This window comes from Piliocolobus tephrosceles, chromosome 1 (genome assembly GCF_002776525.5).
Source record: "Piliocolobus tephrosceles isolate RC106 chromosome 1, ASM277652v3, whole genome shotgun sequence".
NCBI lineage: Eukaryota > Metazoa > Chordata > Mammalia > Primates > Cercopithecidae > Piliocolobus > Piliocolobus tephrosceles.
The window spans coordinates 184031687-184055415 of record NC_045434.1 but is presented as its reverse complement, the minus strand read 5'-3'; the positions used below and the strand labels follow the sequence as shown (position 1 = coordinate 184055415).

At 39.4% G+C, this 23729-nt stretch overlaps 1 non-coding gene across 1 annotated transcript; it reads left to right on the top strand.

The window, feature by feature from the left end:
- The first annotated feature begins 20075 nt into the window (after window positions 1–20075).
- LOC111529601 lies at window positions 20076–20182 on the top strand. Its single transcript, XR_002727471.1, has one exon. It is a non-coding gene; the product is annotated as a U6 spliceosomal RNA (small nuclear RNA).
- The last annotated feature ends 3547 nt before the right edge of the window (window positions 20183–23729 follow it).

Sequence of the window (23729 nt, the reverse complement as noted above, 5' to 3'; positions counted from 1 at the left end):
TCGTGGGAAAGGAGTCAGTCAGTGGTGCATAAGGCTGCCAGATTTAGCAAGTTAAAATGTAAGATGTCCAGTGAAAGTTTAATTTAATTTAAATTTCAGATAAATGACATGTAAGTTTTTAGTTAAGTGTGTCCCATCTGGCACACCTGTATTTTATCCGGCAAAAAAAAAAGGTGGGCTTCAGATCAGACTGGGACCTGTTGCTGGTCCCTCTGGGAGCCCAGCAGGTTGGTTTTCAATTCCTCATGCAAGATGCTAGAGGAGCCAATCGGCACAATTGGGCCTCCAGGCACCACCCATTCAAGGTGCTCTGCTGGGCCCAAGGGCTTCACAAAAGAATAATTGACTAGTAATTATCATCAGTTAGAAGCTCTGAGCACAAGACTTTTCAGCACAGAAGTGGATCCTAGTTTTTAAAAGGATTTGCAGACTTGAACAAATGCCTTTCTTAATCAGTACAAATTGTTCCTTTAAATAGGCGGGAGCAATGGGTCCACTTCTTCTCCTTCCAGTTAATGAGCAGTCAGCATCATTCCTGGGAGTCTGGACTCTCATTTGTGCTTCTGAGGTGCAGGTGATGGAGGTGGAGGTAGGGCTGGCACTGTGGTAGCTTGAAGGCCTCCTGTAGTCCTGGCTGGCCAGGAGGCACAAGACTGGAGCTAGCTCACTTAAGTAGAGGCCCAACCTTTCATAAATGGTGTCTCAAAGGATGAGTCCTTAATCACTTTGGATTCAGTTTTCTCCCCTGTTACTGAGAATAATGATCAATTCTACCTTGCTATATAGGACTGTCCTAGCTATCAAATAGGAGAATGTGTGTTTTCAGGCTTCCCTGGTGGAAAGACCCCAGCCCTCTCTATAATTCTGCCCAACCCCAACCATTATCTTCATTTCCATAACTGGAAACAGACCTGCATCCAAGCCAGCAAGACATGGAAAACACACACAAACACACACACACACACACACCCCAAAACCAAAACCCAGCTGATTCTATATTTACATGCCTTCTCTCCTTCTCCTGTTGTACCCAAGTATCCACGGCCCAACTGTTTGTCTTTTTAGGTCACCACCTGTGTGGTGGTGGTACAGAGGTAGATTTATCTGCTGATGCAGCATTGGAGCTGTTCCAACTTTCTCCATTTTCCAGCCTTGTCACCGGGACCTCCCTCCACTCCTTCTGTCTAAGGCTGAGCTCTGCCGGGTGCACTCCCAGTGGCCCCTCACCCCCTTCTCGCCTCAGCCATGCCTCCTTTGTCTGTGTCCCTTTGTTCAGGCAAAAGTCAGAAGTGAAGAGAAGCTGAAATTTCCATGCCCTGAACCAAGGGGACCCCTTCTAATCAGGCAAAGAAACTGGAATGCCCACAGTACTGACACCTGCATTATCAACTGGGCTGACCAGAGTCACCGACGATGTCATTATCATAACCCTGATGAGACTCCTGGATGGCTCAGAGCGCACACTGGTTTGTGGGCTCTCCTTCTGCAGAAAGGAGAAAGAGCGGGGAAGGTGGATGGGGCAAAGAGGGATTAGAATGGGTACCCATCGGGATGGCGTCTCTTACCCTCCAAAAAGAGAGGACATATGATGGAAGAATCAGACTAAAGTCATTTTAAATCTGATAAAGAGTATACGGGCAGGGCGCAGTGGCTCACACCTATAATCCCAGCACTTTGGGAGGCCAAGGTGGGTGGATCATTTGAGGCCAGGAGTTCGAGATCAGCCTGGCCAACATGGTGAAACCTTGTCTCTACTAAAAATACAAAAATTAGCCAGGTGTGGTGGTGCAAGCCTGTAATCCCAGCTGCTTAGGAGGCTAAGGCATGAGAATCACTTGAACCCGGGAGGTGGAGGCTGCGGTGAGGCAAGAGCACGCATCTGCACTCCAGCCTCGGTGACAGTGAGACTCTGTCTCAAAAAAAAAAGAAAGAGTATACAGTAGTCCCCGCTTACCTGTGGTTTCACTCTATGATTTCAGTTACCCATGTTCAACCACAGTGTGAAGTAGGTGAGTACAGTACAATAAGGTATTTTGAGAGAGAAGAGAGATATAACTTTTATTATAGTATATTGCTATAACTGTTCTATTTTATTATTAGTTATTGTTGCTCATCTCTTACTGTGCCTGATTTATAAATTCAACTTTATCATAGGTATGTATGTATAGGAAAGCACATAGTGTATCTAGGAGTTCAATTCAATCTGTGGTTTCAGGATCTACTGGGGGTCTTGGAATGCGGCCCCGTGGAAAAGGGGGGACTACTGTAAATTACAGGACATACCAAGAACATTCATAAGTGAATATTTCATTCCACTGTAGAACAAGACCAGGGTAAAGCCTAAAAAGAATCGCCTGCTTCCTCCCCTAACTCTTAGGGTTGCCTCGAGACTTATTCAGGGGTCTCAGAAGTTTGACCTCTCTGAATAGAGTGAAGCATTAGCAAAAGCAGCTTGTGAGGCTCACATTTCATCTGTGCAAAAAGCCCTCATGGCTACACACATTATTTTGTTTGAAACCCTTATAACTCTTGAGGTGAACCAGGGCCAGAATTATGAGGATTACTCCTGTTTTTCAGATTTGGAAATGGAGGCCAGCTTCCCTGAGATCATTTGGTTAGTGATGAGCAGAGTCAGAACCAGAACAGAGTGCCTGCTCCACTGCACCAAGACTGCCTGCCCAGGGTCTGTTAACATCTTCAGATTTTTCTTGATGCATGATCGTTGGCCTAACCTCAATTTCAACAATGATCTCTTACTGAAAAAAACGCTTCCCCAGAGGATAAGCAGGCCCATGGGGTCATTCAGAGGAAGATTCTGCTGACAATGATCAAGTACCCACAAAGCATCAGTCAGCACTAGGCAGACTCTGTTCACAGATATTCAACACTCACCACTACTCTGTGAAGTGCTTGTTGTTATGCCCATTTTACAGATGGGATTGGAGATGTTGGGGAACCTTATGCAAAGTCATGCAAAAGTAAAGAGGCAAAGCCAGGATTCAGGGCCAGTTTACATTTTCTCTCACACCCATCCAAGTCTCTCTGCACTCCAGAAATAAAGCTAGACGTTATCCTAAGAAATGTTTATTTACATATTAAAAAAAAACAGACTTTGCACTTATAGTAAAATCTACAGCCTTTCCACGGCCCGGGCAGGACCTCCTGACTATCTTTCCAAGTGCATCTTGTATCCCTCTTTCTTTATACAGGACACTCTGGTGTCACAAAATTTCTTCCCTCAAGCACTTGGCATTGCTATATCCTCTAGGAATACCTGAGGCTGGGTAATTTTTAAAGAAAAGCTGTTTATTTGGTTCACGGTTCTGCAGGCTGTATGAGAACCATGGCACCACCATCTGCTTCTGGTGAGGGCCCAGGCTGCTTGCACTCATGGCGGCAGGTAATGGGGAGCCAATGTGTGCAGATCACGTGGCAAGAGAGAAAGCAAGAGAGAGGAGGAGGTGCCAGGCTCTTTTCAACAATGCATCTCACAAGAACGAATAGAGTGAGAACCCACTTACTTCCCCACCTCCTGCCCCTGCAGGGAGGGCACCAAGATATTCATGAGGGATTCGCCCCCATGACCCAGGTACCTCCTATTGGGCCCTACCTCCAACATTAGGGATCAAATTTCAACAGAGGGTTTGGGGGGACAAACATCTAAACGACAGCATCCTGGAACTCCCTTTCCTTGAAATATTTGCATGAATAGTTCCTTCTCATCCATTAGTTGTCAGCTCACTTATGATCCTCTCAAGGAGGCTCCCCTCAACCCCATCTACATTGGTGCCCCCATCCCAAATCATCACTTAACCTGTTATCCAGTCTTTCATTTTCTTATCATCTTCTTATCATTATCTGAAATTATCTTACTAATTTTTTGTTTGTTCCCTGGGCATTTCCCTTACTGGATTGCAAATTTCTTCTCTATGTTGATATCTGCTATATTTAAGGGCCTAGAGCAGTGCCTAACACACACCAGGTGCGCTGAAAAGATTTGTTGGACAAAAGCTGAATGGATGAGATTTTATGCCTTGGGACAACGTTACCCTGATCGCCATCTTGACCAGGGCTCTTCTTTAGCAATGAGAGAATTTCTTTTTTCTTTCTTAATAAACCTTATTAAAAGCAGTCTTACCTTCAAAGCAGGTGTTGCTTTAAGCAGGGTGTTTTATTCAAAGCAGTGACGTGAAGGCGTACAGCAGCCTCCACCTTGCTGCCTTACTGTGGTCTGGAAGGAGAGAGAGTCTGTAAATAGGTGTGTGACCCTCAGAAAGATCCATCCCACTTTCTGCAATAATGTAAAAAGAAAACTTTCAAATACCACAATTTGCAAATGAAGACCTTTAAAATAATGGGACGGCAGCTCTGGAATGGGATTATTAGGATAATGCGATGTTTAAGTGGGCGCTTTTCCTCTCAAGGACCTGCCTGAATTCTGCTGAGCTCATTCCACGAGAGACCTCAGAGAGATCAGTTATGACTTTTATTAAAGTCAAACCAATACCTGTATTCGCAGCCGCCTGGAGGAAATTTCTTTCTGTAACTCTGATTGAAGTTTAATGGGAACTACACAAAGAAAATTTACTTAACCTCCTCACCCATCTCTTCCACGGTGGAAGTCTGTTCATCACGTGCTCTGCTCCCAGGAGACACTATCAAAGATAGCACTTCTCAATTTCATAATATTTTTCAGAGTAAAAGAGGGAAGACAGCTGCAGACCCCAACTACTCCAGAATGCCATGTAGTCAATGTCTGATTTCACTTACAGGAACAATGCACAGACATTTTTCTGAAGAGTGTGCACATTAGTAGTTTGCAGATTACAAAATAAAAAGCATGTGAGCTACTAAGAAATTATGTTACACGCAGTGAAAGTACGTGAATACAAAGCACTGGCTAATATGCTTCTGATTTGTTCATATTGCTGGTCAACCTCAGCTCCTAGCCATAGGGCAAGACAGACACCTGCTCTTACACAGAAAATAAAAACTGTGAGTGGCACCTCTTATTCCAGGGAGAGCTAGACATTATATGTTAACATCTGTCTTGTATAGCACTTTATAGATGGAAAGTATTAAACAGAACCCCACATTTTTCTAAAAAATTTACACACATACAAAAAACTGGATTAAAAACCTAGATGTATGATTTCTGTAAAATATAAAATAATGAGTATCTACGTAACCATTACCTAAGTTGAGGAATAGGACATCACCAGCACCCAAAGCCTTCTAAGAACCCATTCATGGTCACCATTGTTTCTTGCCTTCTGACTTTCATTGTAATTTTGTGTTTGCTTTATTTGACAGTTTTTTCACCTAAGATGCCTTCCTAGACAATATTGTTTAGTTTTTACAAAATCAGATGTCGTAAAGAATGCACTCTTTTGGGTCTGGCTACTTTTGCTCAACATTCTGTTTTTAAGAGTCATCCAGACCAGCCTGGCCAACATGGCAAAACCCCAACTCTACTAAATGTACAAAAATTAGCCAGGCGTGGTGGTGGGCACCTGTAATCCCAGCTACTCAGGAGGCTGAAGCAGGAGAAGCTTATACCCAGGAGGCGGAAGTTGAAGTGAGCTGAGATCACGCCATTGCACTCCAGTCTGGGCGACAAGAGCAAGACTCTGTCTCAGCAACAATGACAACAACAAAGTCACCCAATGACTCTTAAAAGAGTGTGTTATTTTTGCTATAGGGATCATCCAATTTGCTGTTTGATATTCAGTGGATACATACACTGTGGTTTATTTATGAGCATCTTGTTAATGGACATTTGCATATGGGTTGTTTTCAGTTTGGGTCTACTACAAACGATCCTGCAGTAATATTCTTGTACCCATATTTTGGCATACATCTACATGAGTTTCTCTAGTAGCAGTTGACTAAATCTGGCCCACCACTTGTGTTTGTAAGTAAACTTTATTGGAATATAGTCATTCAAATTTGTTTACATATCACTGATGGCTGTTTTTGCACTATTTATGCAGAATTGAGTAGTTGCAACAGAAAAATTAGGACCTGCAAAACCGGCAATATTTACCAACTGGCCCTTTTCAGAAATTTGCCATCTCCTGCTCTAGGGTTTATACTTATGAGGAAATTGTAGGGTTACAGGGTTTGCCTATGTTCAACCTCACTAGATACTGCCAAATTTATTTCAACAAACTTCTTTTTACATATTTTAGCATTTTATTATGAAAAGATTGTTTCAATGTTTAGTATTGCATATTCAAGACATGTTATTACTGTACAACTTTAGAAATTCATCAAAAAGGATGAAAAACTACTAATTATTCTAACTACCCTTCATTTCAGACTGTGGCTGAACACTTAGTGGAAAACAAGGCTTATGACACATCAGTTTTCTCAACTGTAGTAGAAAATTCTCATTGTCTGATCTGTTCGGTGGGATTGCCAATCCCTTTCTATTTTAATGTACTTTCTGTATGCCAGATGGCTTCTATTACAATTTTATCATATCTATGAGAGTCCTATATAATGTGTTTAGATCTGTGTGAGCCATTATACCCAGCAGCCATTAAGTGGGAAGATGTGCAAGTCTTCAGTCATAAAGGGTTAAAAAAACATTGTGGGGGTAGGACATGGTGGCTCACACCTGTAATCCCAGCACTTTGGGAGGCCAAGGCAGGTGGATCACCTGAGGTCAGGAGTTCAAGACTAGCCTAGCCAACAAGGTGAAGCCCCATCTCTACTAAAAATACAAAATTAGCCGGGCATAGCGGCGGGCACCTGTAATAAGAGCTACTCAGGAGGCTGAGGTAGGAGAATCACTTGAACCCGGGAGGTGGAGGTTGCAGTGAGCCAAGATCGTGCCATTGCACTCTAGCCTGGGCAAAAAGAGCTAAACTCCATCTCAAAAAAAAAAAAAAAAAAAGGACATGATGGGTTTTTAGGACTGTGAAGCAGAAACTTCATTGTCTCCTGATCTTTTCCTCACCATCTTCTAAAGTTCCTCCTCCATCATTAATTGTAGCTTCTCCACATTGCTGGGAGTCTAACACCAGGTCATTCACGCTACTTTTAGCTTCTGTGAATTTTTCCTCCCCATTCCCTTTCCTGTAAACCAGTGAAGGAAGGCCTTCCGGCAATGATGGCCGAAAACTGTTCTCAGATGCATTTAAAACACCTACGCATAGTAGTGCTCCTGTCAATAAGCATGAATACCACCTTTAGCCCCAGGGGGAGGCGCCTCACATAATTGCCTGGAGTCATGGAGGAGGGTACCCCATATGGCCACCTTGATACTGTTGAGTAACCACTCCACAAAGTACTCTGCTCTGTTCTAAGTGGTCAGCATCTGCTCTCCCACCTTTTTTTGTGTGTGTGGACATGGGACCCTGGAAAGTACTGAGCACAGTGAGGGAGGGCCTGTGTCTTGGCTCATGGGCTGCAAACATATGCTTAGCATGGAACATTTGCTGAGTGTGTTCTGACTCTGTGAAGGCACTGTACCACCAACTGCCTCTGGCCTTCAAGGAGGCAAAGTTGGCATGAAGAGTTTGTTTTCTCTCTCATGATAAGAAATTGGAAGGTATACAGTCTTGGATTTGTATGGTGGTTTGACTATCATCAGGGATTCAGACCACCTTCCATCTTTCTCCTCTGCCATCCTTAGCCAAGGAATCCATCCTTAAATTGGAGCTTTAGCCATCAACTCTGCCCTCCAGGTGGCAGTTAGAAGGAAGGTAGAGAGGGCCCAAAAGTTTATTCAGTTTCCTTCCCCCTCTTTAAGAGCCTTCCAGGAAGTTCCACCTAATAACTTCTATTTACTTCTCTTTGGTCAGAACTTAGGCTGTGACTCTTGCTAGCTACAAAGGGAGGTGAGAGATCCAGTCTTTTTGTTATGTATATTACCACATTGAGTAAAACCAAGAAGGGAAGAATGGGTATTGGATAGGAAAATCAAAGTCTCTACTACAAGGAAGAATGTCCTGGCATCCAGGGCAATAGAGCAGTTGGGCCTACAACTTGGGTCAGTGATGTTAGCAAGGGAGGCAACTTCTCTCTTCTTATTTGCTTTAGGGGGACACGTGGTCTCTTGCTTTGTCCCCCTCTCCTACAAGCCTGCTTTTTCTGTAGCCTGTGGTTTCTGCTCCCTATAACCTCATCTTGAGTTGGATATTGCACATAGAACCTACTCCATCCTTGACTGTACATTTCAACTCAAATTCCTATCATTGCCCAGAGGTGCTGACTCTGAATTCTGCAGTCAGGTGATTTGATTGGTCCATGGCTGGCCTTTGAATAATGTCCAGATCTGGTCTAGACATGTTGGGGAAAGGGAAAGCCAAGAACAAAAAGAATATGGAGTGGACCCTTCAAGGTTGGACACGTTTTCCCAAAGGGGCTGTGGGCAAAGAAAGTAATTATACATTCAAGTCATATACTTTTTGGTGGCAATGATTATTAAAGGTTTTATAGTATTCTATCTCAAACTTTGACATAGTGGAAGAAACACAATTATTTTAAGGTTGCCAGCTGAAAGTTTACCTGCAGGTGGTTCTGGATTTTAAAATTGATGAAGCTGAGAAATTTCCATTTAGAGAACAATGGAAAGTTTCTGCTTCTACGAGGAAGTAGGAATTTGAGGTGGGGAGAAGACCTTACATTTTCTGAGAAGGTCCATTAAGAGAGGCCTTTCAGTCTATGCTCTGAACCACAATATTATATTGCAGATGTCATGTCAGTATGTATGTCTCACCGTTCATGGATAAACACTGAACCAGTGACATGGTTCGAATATACACTGAGATGTTGAGTGTTTTGTACAGTACTATAGATCAGCTGTATGATGAGCAAGTTCAGGCCCTTGTAGATTGCTTTTCTAAACATAGATTTAAAAAGGACAATCTATCAAAGTCTTCATTCATTTCTTAGGAAACATCTGTGTATTTTTTTCAAGTATATGCTCTTGAGATCATGAGCCCACATTCGACAGAAAGGAATGTACATGCCTGATCTTCTTTTCATCTCACATTGAAAGTGAAAGACTATGAAAGGGAACTGGAGGAGATTTGATACAGTCTTTGGGAAATACACTGTTGACCATGTGACGGCCAGCCAGGTCATAGGGCCCAGCCTCACCCTGGGAATGAAGGTGGGATATCTATCTACTTTGTAGGAGATAGAGGGTCTTACTCTCAATCTCTTGGGAAGGAAATGAGGTAGGCCTCAGATGGGGGAGAAAGAAGAATCTCACAGTCTTTCCAGGGCCTGTAGTTTATGGAGAAGGACATGGTCAAAGGAACTTCCCATCTGTGGAGGTAAGCTGGCCCAGAAACATGCTAGTAGTTCTAGGGTTAGAAAGAAAAATGGCCAGGGATGACTTCTATGGAGGGCATGATTTGTTGGACCATAGGTATATCTGATATTCAGTTCTAACTTTTTCTTTTCTTTTGCTAGCCTCACACTTGCACATCTGCACATATTTCTACCCATTTCCCCTGGCCCCCAGCACTCTTACTGTGTTGAGTATTCTTTGGGAGAATTAATGGAAGGTTCTGCATCCAGGCTTAGGGCAAAGCAGTAAAAAACAACTAGGAGGAGCATGAATAAGTAGCTACAGAATAGCAAAAGATGACCTGAGAGAAGCCCCTAGTAAGAGGTGACAATCAATGACTATTATCATTTAAATATCTTTAAAATATAATGCCTGTTTAAAACAAAAATACTAATAATGCATTGTGAGGTGTGATGTAGAAATCAGATGTATGACAACAGCAGCACAGAAGCTGGCAGAGAAGAAATGGATTATATTTGTAAGGTTCATATATTACATATGTAGTATACTTTTTAAAGGTAGAATGTGGTAAGTTAAAAATGTATGCTGTAAACTCTAAAGCAGCTAGTAATACAACATAACAAAGAGTTACAGTTAACTAAGCCAACAAAGAAGAAAAATGAAATAATAAAAACAAACTCAATTAATTCAAAAGAAGGCAGACAAAAAAGAAAAAGAAAACAAAGACTATCTGGGATAAATAGGAAACAAAGTAGATAGCAGACTTAAACCCGGTGTATTAGTTTGTTTTCATGCTCCTGATAAAGACATACCCGAGACTGGGTAATTTACAAAGGAAAGAGATAATAATGGAGAACTCACAGTTCCACGTGGCTGGGGAAGCCTCACAATAATGGCAGAAGGCAAGGAGGAGCAAGTCACATCTCACATGGATGGCAGCAGGCAAAGAGAGCTTGTGCAGGGCAACTCTCGTTTTTAAAACCACCAGATCTTATGAGACCCATTCACTATCATGAGAACAGCACAGGAAAGACCTGCCCCCATAACTCAGTCATCTCCCACTGGCTCCCTCCCACAACATGTGGGAATTCTGGGAGCTAGAAGATGAGATTTGGGTGGGGACACAGAGCCAAACTGTATCATCCAGTAATGTAAATAAAAACACTAAGTGGTCTAAACACCCCAATTAAAAGGCAGAGATTAACTGATTCAATTAAAAAAAAAAAAAAAACAAGACTCAGCTATATGATATCTATAAGAAACCCACTTTAGAGATAAAGATGCAAATAGGTTAAAAATAAAAGGCTAGAAAAACACACATCATGCTAACCCAAATTAAAAAAAATAAGCTAGAAAGTCTATGTTAAAGTCAAAGTAGATTTCAGAGCAGAAAAAATTATCAGGAATAAAGAACATTATTTCATAATGCTAAAAGGTGCAATTTTTCAGTAATATACAATAGTTGTAAATGTTTATGCACCTAACAGAAGAACAACAAAACACACAAAGTAAAAGCTAGTAGAACTTCAAGGAGAAATAGACAAATCCACAATAATAATCAAAGATTTCAATAATCCTCTCTCAAAAATATTTAGGACAACATACAGAAACACAATAAGGATACAGAAGATTTGAACTGCACTATCAACCAACTTACTGACATATATAGAACATTCCACCCAATAACAGAAAAATATACATTATTTTTAAGTCTACAGGGAACATTCAACATGATAGACCATATTATGGACCACAAAACAAGTCTTATACAGTTAAAAGGAGTCATCAAATTATGTTCTCATTTCACAATTAAGTTAAATATCAGTAAGTTGTTAAGAAATAAGTAACAGATATATAAAAAGTCCCCAAATATTTGTAAGTTACACACATGCTTTTAAATAACCCATAGCTTAAAGAAGAAACAAAAAAGAAAATTAGGAAGGATTTGGCCTGAATATAAACAAAAATGTGTCATATCAAAATTGTGAGATTCAACTAAAGCAGTACATACAGAGATATTCATAACATTAAAATTCTATATTAAAAGAAAAGAATGGTCTCAATAAATGGCCTCAGCTTCCACTTTAAAAAACTAGAAAACAAAGAGCAAATGAAAGCCAAAGTAAGCAGAAGAGAAATAATAAAAATCAGTATTGAAATCAATGAAATAGAAAACAGAAAACAACTAAGAAAATCAATTAAAACAAGAGCTGGTTTTGAGACAATCATAAAATTGACAAGTTTCTAGCAAGAGACTGATCAAAAAAAAAATAAGAGAGAAGATACAACTTTATGATTTATTAGAAAAATGCAAATTTAAGCCACAATGAAAAACCTCTACACGTCTATTGGAAAGTCTAAAATTAAAAAGACTAACCATGCCAAGTATTGGCAAACACTTGGAACAACTGAAACCTTTATACACTACTAATGGGGATGCAAAATGTAAAACTACTTTGGAAACAGTCGACAGTTTCTGAAAAGGTTAAATATCCACCTACCATATAACCTAGCCTCTACTCATAGTTACTCAGGGAAAATAAAAGCATATGTTCATACAAAAACCTGTGCATAAATGTTCACAGTACCTTTGTCATAGTCAAAAACTGGAAACATTTCAAATGTCTATCAAGAGATGACTGAATAAACAGATTTTTGTATATTCATAGAGTAGAATACAAGTCAGCAATAAAAAGGATACAAGAATATAAACAAATCTCACAATAATTATGTTAAGTAGAAGAATCCAAACAACAACAAAAAGAGAACATGTAATATGACTTCATTTATATAAAATGCTTAAAATGAAAACTATGGTGGCAGAAAGCAGATCAGTGGTTGCCTAGTGTATCAGGCCATTCTTGCATCACTATAAAGACATACCTGAGCCTGGGTTATTTATAAAGAAAAAGGGTTTAATTTGCTCCTGGTTCTGAGGCTGTACAAGCATGGCACCAACACTGGCTCAGCTTCTGGTGAGGACCTCAGGAGTTTACAATCACGGTAGAAGGCAAAGCAGAAGCGAATGCCTTGCATGATGAGATCATGTGCAAGAGAGAGCAGGGAGGTGCCACACACTTTTAAACAATCAGATCTCACAAGAACTCACTCACTATCATGAGGACAGTGTGTCTGCTCCCATGACCCAAGCACCTCCCACCAGGCCCTACCTCCAACATTGGGGATTATGTTTCAACATGAGATATAAAGGTAACAAACATTCAAACTATATCATTCCATTCATGGCCCCTCAAAGCTCATGTCCTTTTCACATTGCAAAATACAATTAAGAGGTGACTGAATAAACAAATTTTTGTATATTTATAGAATAGAATACAACTCAGCAATAAACAGGATACAAGAATATAAGTGAATCTCACAATAACTATGTTGAGTGAAAGAATGCAAACAACAACAAAAAGGGCACATATGATATGATTTCATATGTACTGCCAATAGTAACAATAGTATCCAAAAGTCTTTTTTTTTTTTTTTTTTTTTGAGGTGGAGTCTTGCTCTGTCGCCCGGACTGGAGTGCAGTGGCCGGATATCAGCTCACTGCAAGCTCCGCCTCCTGGGTTTATGCCATTCTCCTGCCTCAGCCTCCCGAGTAGCTGAGACTACAGGCGCCCGCCACCTCGCCCAGCTAGTTTTTGTGTTTTTAGTAGAGACGGGGTTTCACTGTGTTCGCCAGGATGGTCTTGATCTCCTGACCTCGTGATCTGCCGGTCTCGGCCTCCCAAAGTGCTGGGATTACAGGCTTGAGCCACCGCGCCCGGCCGTATCCAAAAGTCTTAACTGGTCTCAACATTAAGTCAAAAGTTCTAAGTCTTATCCGAGACTCATCTCCTTCCACCTATGATCCTGTAAAATCAAAACAAGTTGTTTACTCCCAAGATACAAGGGTAGTACAGGCATCGTACTACTATTTTGGAATGCTACCATTCCAAAAGAGAGAAATTGGCCAAAAGAAAGGAACTCTAGGCCCCATGCAAATCTGAATTCCAGCAAGGCAGTCATTAAATTTCAAAGCTCCAAAATAAACCTCTTTTACTTCATGTCCTGCATCCAGGGCACATTGGTGCAAGGGGTGAGCCCCAAGACCTTGGGCAGCTCTGCCTCTGTGGCTTTGCAGGTTTTGTAGCCCCCGTGGCTGCTCTCACAGGTTGGAGTTGAATGCTTGTGGTTTTTCCTGGTGCAGGGTACAAGCTTCTGGTAGATCTACCATTCTGGGGTCTGGAAGGCAGTGACCCCCTTCCCACAGCTCCACTAGGCCGTGCCCCAGTGTAAACTCTGTGTGGGGTTTCCAACCCTACATTTCCCTCTGTACTGCCCCACTAGAGGTGCTCTGTGAGAACTTTCTTTTAGTCATGCAAATATCTCTAGCAAGTGATTGTTCCACAGCCTGCTTCGATTTTTCCCCTGAAAATGGTCTTTTCTTTTCTAACACATGGTTAAGCTGCCAATTTTCTAAACTTTTACTCTGATTCCCTTTTAAATATAAGTTCCAACTTTAAGTCATTTCTTTGCTACTGTATCTGAATGTAGGCTGTTAGAAGCAGCCAGGTCACATCTTGAATGATTTGCTGCTTAGAAATTTCTTCTGCCAGATACCCTAAGTCATCACTCTTAAGCTCAAACTTCCACAGATCCCTAGGGCATAAACATAGTGCAGCCAAGAACTTTGCTAAGGCATAACACAAATGACCTTCACTCAGTTCCCAATAACTTCCTCATTTCCATTTGAGGACTCCTCGGTCTGGCCTTCTCTGTCCATATTTTTATCAGCACTTTGGTCACATCCATTTATCTAGTAAGAAGTTTCAAAACTTCCCTCATCTTCCAGTTTTCTTCTGAGCCATCCAAACTCTTCCAACCTCTACCTGTTACCCAGTACCAAAGCCACTTGCACATTTTTCAGGTATCATTATAGCAACATCCCACTTCTTGTTGCCAATTTTCTGTATTAACCTGTTCTTGCATCTCTATAAAGGAATACCTGAGGCTGGGTAATTGATAAAGAAAAGAGGTTTAACTGGCTCACAGTTCTGCAGGCTGTACAAATGAGGTACTAATATTTGCTCGGCTTCTGGTGAGGGTCTCAGGAAGCTTACAATCATGGTGGAAGGCAAAGTAGGAGCAGACACTTTACATGGCGAGAGCAGGAGAAAGATATAGGGGAGGTGCCACACAGTTTTAAACAACCATGAGGACAGCACCAAGCCATTCATGAGGGATCCACCCCATGATCCAAATACCTCTCACCAGGCCCTACCTCCATCATTGAGGATTACATGTCAACATTAGACTTGGAGGGGTCAAACATCGAAATTAAATCACCTGGAGATGGGAGGTGGGTGAGAAAGACAGAAAGGAAGGGTTACAGAAGGGAATCGGTGACCTTTTGGGGCTGTTGGACGTGTTCATTTTCTTGATTGTGGTGATGGTTTCACAAGTGCTATACATAGGCCAAAATTTATCAAATTGTACACTACAAAATGTGCTATTTATTGGCAAATTATCGACATAGTGAGGTATGTCAGCTATACCTCACTAAAGCTGTTAAATGCTCAAAAACAGCAGAAAAGAGCAAGCAGATTTTAAGAACCAAAGAGAATCATAAAAATAAAATATAAAAATTGAGATAGAAAACTCAATAGATAAGCATTGCAGTTGACTAGATATATTTGAAAGGAGAATCTATGAACTGGAAGAGCAAACTCAAGATAGTATCTGAAATGCAGCAGAAATGGTAGATGGAAGAATCAGGCAAAGAGATAGACAAAGAAAAATTAGATGAAATAAACATATTCCTAGAAAATGTAACTTATCAAGAAGAAACAAGATACCCAAATAGTTATATAATTATTAAAGTTTGAATTAATAGTTAAAAGTCTTCTCATAAAGAAAAAAACTCCAGAACCAGAGGTTTTATCGGTGGGTTCTGCCAAATATTCAATGGAACAAATAATTTTAATCTTACATAAATATTCTAAAATGTCAAAAAGAAAGAGAAGTCTCTATCTGTTTTATGAAGTTAGCCTAATTGTGACACCAAAGACTGACAAAACCATATGAGAAGCTGCAGAAATCTTAAAGCATTAGCAAGTGGTATCCAGCAATGTATATAAATGATAATGTATTTTGACCAAAGTGGGTTAATTTCAGGAATTCAAGGTTGGCTTAACATAAGGAAAAATATTTTCATGTAATTCACAACATTAACATAAAAAGGACCTTAATAGCTAAGAAAACTTTTTATCCTCCTGTTATTAACATTTCTTCTCCAGCTGTCAGATGAACATACAGTTGTAGATTCAGCAGCTACCTTGAACCATGAGGTGACTTTGAGGATTGCAAAGCAGAAAGGTAAGAGCCTGAATCTTTGATGGTACCAAAGGGCTACCATAACAGCCTTGGACTACTGACCTTCTGACTTCTTCCATGTGAAAGACAAGTAGTATCTTTTCTAAGCCATGGACATGCTTTTTAAAAATTAAATTAGCAGAAGCAAATCCTAATTGACTGTGACACCTGGAGTAGATTAACAGAGGTGAGGGAGCATCAGGAAAAGCCTCACGGAGCACACAATATTTGAGTTGGGACTTGATGAATGAGTACAATCTTACCAGATAGCAAGGATTAGAAAGGAGGAAGGCACTCTAGACACAACAGTAGCAGTGTGGGAAAGTGCAGGGCAGGAAAAAGCAGCTTGTTCAGAAAATAAGAAGATGAGTATAACATGTATATTTCTTGAATATTGTTTCGAACTTAGGCATGGTCTGGGACTGGGGCTGAATTGAACTGGAGAGGAGGGTCACTTTGCAGCTCCATTACATGCAAACCAGCACCTCTGGGGGAAAGCAGTGACCTTTTGCAGGAGCTGTGTGAGTAAACAGATATTAGCCAAGCAGGACGCAACTCAATGAGGGGCAGTGAGTCCTTGACTTGCAGAAAGGTGATGTGAGCTGAAGTTTTTGCCTCATAGCTGAGAATGTGCTTCAGACAAAAGTGACCAGATCAGTCCTTTTCACTGATGGCTCTGCACAGGTGATCCTAAGTCCTTTGCACTAGTGGAGTGAGTTCCCTAACAATAAAGTTCCTGAGAAGGAAAGATGCTATAGATGAACAGAAAAAAAGAGCTGTTCATCTGTGTATCTGGTGATTTGGTTGCCAAACATTTTTTTCCTCAAGAATCAGGAACCTTTACAAGAAATCAGGCTCTGAGGTACCCAATTGCACAATGCCACACACATTGCAATTTTTCTGAGGCAGTCAGTCATAGCGTAATTACTAATAGTGCCCCCTTTCACTTTCAAAAGTATACTGCTTTGGATAATACATTTTATGATCACCTTACTTACTTGTGTAAGGACTTCATAAAGGAATTCTTATATCTTTGCTAGTGCTTTCTCTCATTTGGAGAATAAACAAATCACTACCACTCTCCTTTCCCCCTAAATAAATCTGGGAATCAAAGAGAAACTTTGAGAGGATATATTATTTGATTATAGTGTTTCAGACAGAGACACTTAGGATGGATAGGAAAATGCATCTATAACATAATATGAGCAGCATTGTTTTGCAAAGAATAGGGTCAAAGCTGTGATAATAGAAAGAATATGGATTTAACATATGAGTCTAGGCTGAATGATTTTTGGAGGAAAAAGTGAAACCTAAAACAGGAAAACATGATTGCCCTTGGTAATTCAAGAGAAAATTAGCCACAGGCCTCACTTGTGGAGAGAGACTGAATTATAATAGCCCCTGTTCCTCTTTTTCCTCACCAAGGTAATCAGATGGAGGGTCCCAGGCCCTCCGTCAGTGCCAGCAGGAACCTAGGAGGTGGAGACGTCTCCTCAGACCCTCTCACCACCATTGGCTAAAGTTTGAGGTGCCTGAGTTTTCAAGATACAGACGGGATAGGAATTATAATGGCATTTTTCAGATGGGGATATTGAAACTCAAAAGATGACTTGCTCAAATTATAGAGTTTATAAATGGCAGAACCAGGACTTTGAGTTTAGGATATTCCTCCATGAAAAAACAGAATCATTATAAGGACTCCAAGTTCCCTAGAGAAAACCTGTGGCCTGAGAAATGGCAGAAAGAACTGGGATTTTTAACCTGAAGATAAAGGAGATGTAGAGGCACAGGATATGATCTCTGTCATCAAATCCCTGATGGACTGTCAGATGGGAAAGAAGTTAGACCTGTGTCGGGTGGACACAGAGAAAAAAGCAAGGACTAGTGAAGGGAAGCAAAAAGGAAGCAGATGCCAATTCAACATACAGGAAAGGAAACTAACATTTCCTGAATATCTATCCATGCCAGGCATTTCACATATATATTCCTATTTAATTCTCAGACAGAGGGAAAAAACTGTGAAGTAGATATTATCCTCATTTTAAAAATGAGAAACCAGGAGATTTCCAACTTAGGGTAACGGCAGAGTAGCTTGTATTGCACTAACTCTCCTACCAATAACATTTGTCGACTCTGCACAAAATAGAAAAAAATGGTTTGAAATTACTGGGAAATTATCCAAATCAGGCAGAAACTAGAGGGGATTTGTCCCCTCGAAAGATGAGAACCACGCTGAGTGAGATCTAGTTTATTCAACTTTCATCTGAGGGCAGTCACTAGTCTCTGTGGTGTGGTGGGGCATTTCAGATAGAGCTGAAGCAAAAGGCTGCAGTAATATTGGGGAGTCGGATGATGCATATCGGGTCTTCCAGAGCAGTTAGATGTTGAAGCGGGGGAAATCCCAGAAAGAACAAAGCCACAGAGAGGAGCCCCCAAATCTGCATATAGATTCTACTCAAATCCTTGGCTGACATGTAAACCCTGAATGTGTGGGATGAGACCGCAAGACGCCTATGCAGGAAACAGTAGCTGGAATCCTGAAGAAAAACAAAAAAACCCAAAATACACAACTGAGCAGAGGATTCAGTAGCTGCCCACAATGGAGGCAGAGTTTAAAGTGTAAATACCAACAAATGAGAGAGCCTTAATAAGTACCTCAAGCTTTGCACTGAAATCCCAGAAGGGCCACACCCTAGAATTAAATACCGTATTCCAAGATTAAGGTATTCACCGTAGGACTAAGGGGAAAATCAAAATAGACTTTCCCTAACAAAGCTTAAAACCAACTCCATAAAAGACCAAGGGGATTTGATGGTCATTTCCCTGCCTACCAGAGCAAAACTCAATATTCTTCAAAGAAAGATAACAGAATACAAAATTATCTATGTATAATAAGATATTTTAATTTCTAGACATATGAAAAGACAGAAAAATGTAGCCCAGTGAAGAAAAAAAATCAGCTGATAAAAACAAAGTGACAAACCCGTGATACTGAAATTGGCAGAAGGGAACTACTGTGGTCTGAATGTTTTTGTTCTCCCAGAATTCATGTTAACACCTAATTACTGATGTGATAATATTAGGAGATGGGCCTTTGGGAGCAGATTAGACCATGATGGCAGAGGCCTCATAAATAGGATTAGTGCCCTTATAAAAGACACTCCAGAGAGCTAGTTACCCCCTCCACCATGTGAGAACATAGCAAGAAGGCACTGTCTATGAGAAAGCAGGTCCTGGCTGGGCATGGTGGTTCACACTTGTAATCCCAGCACTTTGAGAGGCCGAGATGGGCGGATCACGAGGTCAAGAGATCAAAACCATCCTGGCTAACATGGTGAAACCCCAACTCTACTAAAAATTAGCTGGACGTGGTGGTGCGTGCCTGTAGTCCCAGCTACTTGGGAGGCTGAGGCAGGAGAATTGCTTGAACTCGGGAGGTGGAGGTTGCAGTGAGCTGAGATTGTGCTGCTGCACTCCAGCCTGGCGACCAGGTGAGACTCTGTTACACACACACACACACTCACGAGAAAGCGGGTCCCTCACCAAACATTAAAACTGCTGATGCCTTGATCTTGGATTTCCCAGCCTCCATAACTATGAAAAATAAATTTCTGTTGTCCACAAACCACCTAATTCAAGGTATTTTTCTGATAGCAGTCCAAATGAACTAAGTCAAGAATTTAAAAATAACTATGATAAATATAATAACAAATCTATAGGAAAAGATGTATTCATTTTTAATGTGTGAAGAGATGAGGAATTTGAGAAGAAATATGAATACTATAAAAAGAACTAAAAGGAAATTTTAGAAACTGAAAAATACAGTATTTGAAATGTAAAAAAAAAAATTAGAAAATATCATGGTAGATTGAATAAAGAAGAAGACAGGATCAGTGCACTGGAATATAGATCAACAGAAATTATCCAAGCAGAAGCATGGAAGGAGAAAAGGTTGAAAAACAATTAACAGAGCTTCAACAACCTGTCGGACAGTATCAAGTGGCTGAGAAAATAGCCACTGGAGTTCCAGAAAAAGAGGGGCAAAAGAACTACACAGCAGAGAAAATATTTGAAAAAACATTGGTCAAATATTTTCCAAATTTGATCAAAAAGAAGAAGCCCATAGATCCAAAAAACAAAACACACCTCAAACAAGATAAATACAAAGAAAATAACATGTAACACATCAAAGTTAAATTCCTAAAATACACAAATAAACAGAAAATATAAAAAGCACCCAGATAAAGCTGATTTCTCATTAGAAACAATTGAGGCCAAAAGACATAATTAAAATGCTAAAAGAAAAAAAGAAAAAAGTTTTCAACCTAAAATTCTGTATCAAATAAAAATTACTTACAAAAATGAAGATAAAATAGGTATTTTCAGATAAATGAAAAGCAAGCTAATATGTTATCACGTGACACAATTACAAAAAGTGCTAGTGCTTACTTTGGCAGCACATATACTAAAATTGAAATGATACAGAGAAGATTAGCATGGCCCCTGCACAAGAATGACATGCAAATTTGTGAAGTATTTTATATTTCAGGCCAGAAGAGAATGAGATGATATATTCAAAGTACAGAAAAAAAAATTGGCAACCAAGAATACTGAACCTGGCAAATCTGTCCTTCAGAAATGAAGGCGAGACAAGGACTTTTCTAGACAAACGAAAGCTGAAGGAGTTTATCACCACTAGATCTACTTTATAATAAATGCTAATGGGAGTTCTTCACATTGAAATATAAAGTGCTAACTAGCAACATGAAAACATATGAAAGCATAAAACTGATAAACATAAATATATAGTCAAATTCAGGATAGTCGAATATGGTAATGGTGATGTATAAATCACAAATATTCATAGTATGAAGGTTAAAAGACAAACTATTTACAAATAATAATAGGTAAAATAACTTGTTAAGGGATACACAATACAAAATGGTATAAATTGTGACTAAAATGCAATGTGGGTGGGAAAAAGCAAGTGCAGAGTTTTTAAAATGCAGTCTAAGTTAAGTTGTTATCAGCTTAAAATAGCCTGTCGTAACCATAAGTGGTTTTATGTAAGCTTCATGGTAGCCACAAAGCAAAAACCTACAATAGGTACACAAGAGATAAAGAGTAAGGAATCAAAGCATACCAGTACAGAAAATCATCTAATCCCAAAGGAAGACAGCAAGATGGGAAGAAGAACCAGAAAGCAATTAATGAAATGGCAATAGTTAAGTCTTTGCCTATTAATAATTACATTGAATATAAATGTATTAAATTCTCCAATCAAAAATTGTAGCTATTGAATGATTAAAAGAAACCCCATGACTCAACTATAGGCTGCCTACAAGAGACTTAACTCACCTATATGGACTTAATTCACCTTTATAGATTAAAAGTGAAGCGATGAAATAAGATATTTCATGAAAATGAAAACCAAAATAGGGCAGGAGTTACATTAGATAAAACAGACTTAAAGTCATACAGTTCAAAAAGAGACAAAGATATAATGATAAAAGGGTCAATTCATCGAGAGGTTATAACAATTATTAACATATATGCACCCAACATCAGAGCACCCAAATACATAAAGCAAATATTCATATATCTGAAAAGAGAGAAAGAATGCAATACAACATTAGTAGAGGACTTCAATACCCTATTTTCAACAATGAACGATCATCCAGATAGAAAATTAATAAGGAAATGCTGAACTTGACTATATTTCAGACACAATGGACCTAACAGACATATACAGAACATTCCATTTAACAGCAGCAGAATACACATTCTTCTCAAATACACATATCATACTACCCCAGGATAAACCATATGTTAGGCTACCAAATGAGTCTTAACAAATGTAAGAAAATTAAAATTATATCAAGTATCTTTTTTGATCATAGTAGCATAAAACTAGAAATCAATAATGGGAGGAATTTCAGTAAATTGACAAATATATGGAAATTGAACAACATATTTCTGAACAAACAATGGGTGAACAAAGAGGCTAAAGGAAAAATTTGGAAACTTGAAACGAATGAAAATGGAAATATAATATACCAAAACTTATAGGATGGAAGAAAAGCAGCTCTAAGAGAGACATTTATAGCAATAAGCACCTACATCAAAAAGGAAGAAAGATCTCAAATAAACAACCTAACATTACACTTCAAAGAACCAGAGAAAGAAGAACAAACTAAGCCTAAAATTGGAACAAACTAGGCTTGGTACAGTGGCTCATGCCTGTAATTCCAGCCCTTCGGGATGCTGAGGTGGGCAGATCACCTGAGGTCTGGAGTTCAAGACCAGCCTGGCCAACATGGCAAAACCCCCTCTCTACTAAAAATACAAAAATTAGCCAGGTGTGGTGGCACATGCTTATAATCCAGGTACTCAGGAGGCTGAGGCATGAGAATCACTTGAACCCATAATGTGGAGGTTGCAGTGACCTGAGATTATGTCACTGCGCTCCAGCCTGGGCTACAGAGTAAGACTCTGTCTCAAAAATAATAATAATAATAATAATAATAATAGAACAAAGGAAATAAAGATCAGACATTTCTCAAAAGAAGGCATACAAATGACCAACAGGTATATAAGAAAAATGCTCGACATCACAAATTATCAAGGAAATGCAAACTAAAACCACAATGAGATATCACCTCACACCTGTTACAATGGCTATTATCAAAAAGATGAAAGATAGCAAGTGCTGGAAAAGATGTAGAGAAAAGGAAACCCTTGTATACTATTGGTAGAAATGTAAATCAGTACAGCCATTATGGAAAACAGTATGGAAATTCCTCAAAAAATTAAAAATAGAGCTACTGTATCATCCAGCAATCCTACTATTGGGTATATAGCCAAAGCATATGAAATCAGTATGTCAAAGAACTATCTGCATTCGCATGTTTGTTGCAGCAGTATTTACAATAGCCAAGGCACAGAAAAACCAAAGTGCCCATCAATGATGAAAGGATTTTAAAAATGTAGTATATATGCATAATGGAGTATTCTTAAATTTAAAAAGACTTCTTAAAAAGAAGAAAATTTTGTTGCTTATGACAACATGGATGAGCCTAGAGGATATTATGTGAAGTGAAATAATTCCACTTCAACTTGGCAGCTTAAAGAAAAAATAAAAATTAAAAAAAGTGAAATAAGCCATGCACAGAAAGACAAATACCACAGGATCTCACTTATATGTGGAATCTAAAAAAGACAAACTCATCGAAGCAGAAATGAGAATGGTGGTTACCAGGAGCTGGGCAGAGGAGGAGGGAGGAATTGGGAAATGTTGGTCAAAGGGTGCAAAATTTCAGTTAGATAGGAGACATAAGTTCAAAAGATCTATTGTACATCATGGTGGCTATATTTAACGACAGTTATTATATAACTGAAAATTGCTAAGGCAGTAGATTTTAAGTGTTCTCACCACAAAAAAGTGGTAAGTATGAAAGTAAGACATACTAATTAGCTTGATTTAACCATTCCACATTGTAAACATATTTCAAAACATGATGTTATATACCACAAATATATATAATTTTAATTTGTCAATTTTAAAAAATAAATATTTATAAAAGAAGAAATGCTAAAGGAAATTCTCTATGCTAAAGAGAAACGGGACCATATGGAAATTCAGCTTTACAGAAAGGAATAAAGGGCACTAGAAATGATAACTTTGTAGGAAAATACGAAAGAAATTTTTCCTTCTTTTCTTAATTATTTAAAACATGAATCGATAGGACTTCTACTTCTAGCCAGTATGGGGTAGCAGGGGCTGAATTTAACCTCCCGTCTGAAACAATTTCTTTTTAAGCCAAACCAAATATATGAAACAATAGCTGTGAAAATATTAGTCACTATGAAATGAAGGACAGTAATCCCTAAATGACAGGAAACAAATATAGCCCTATTATTGACCTGGTTTACCTCCTGAAGGAAGTTTGCAGACCATTACAAGGAAGGCAGAACCATGGCAGAGCCTGCCAATATCCCTGAGTTGAGGAGGCAGAATTGGAAGTCGAGAAAAACAAAGAATCTAGAATTCCCAATGTGGTGTATTTAAAAGGAGAGCTGCACACAGGGAAAACTT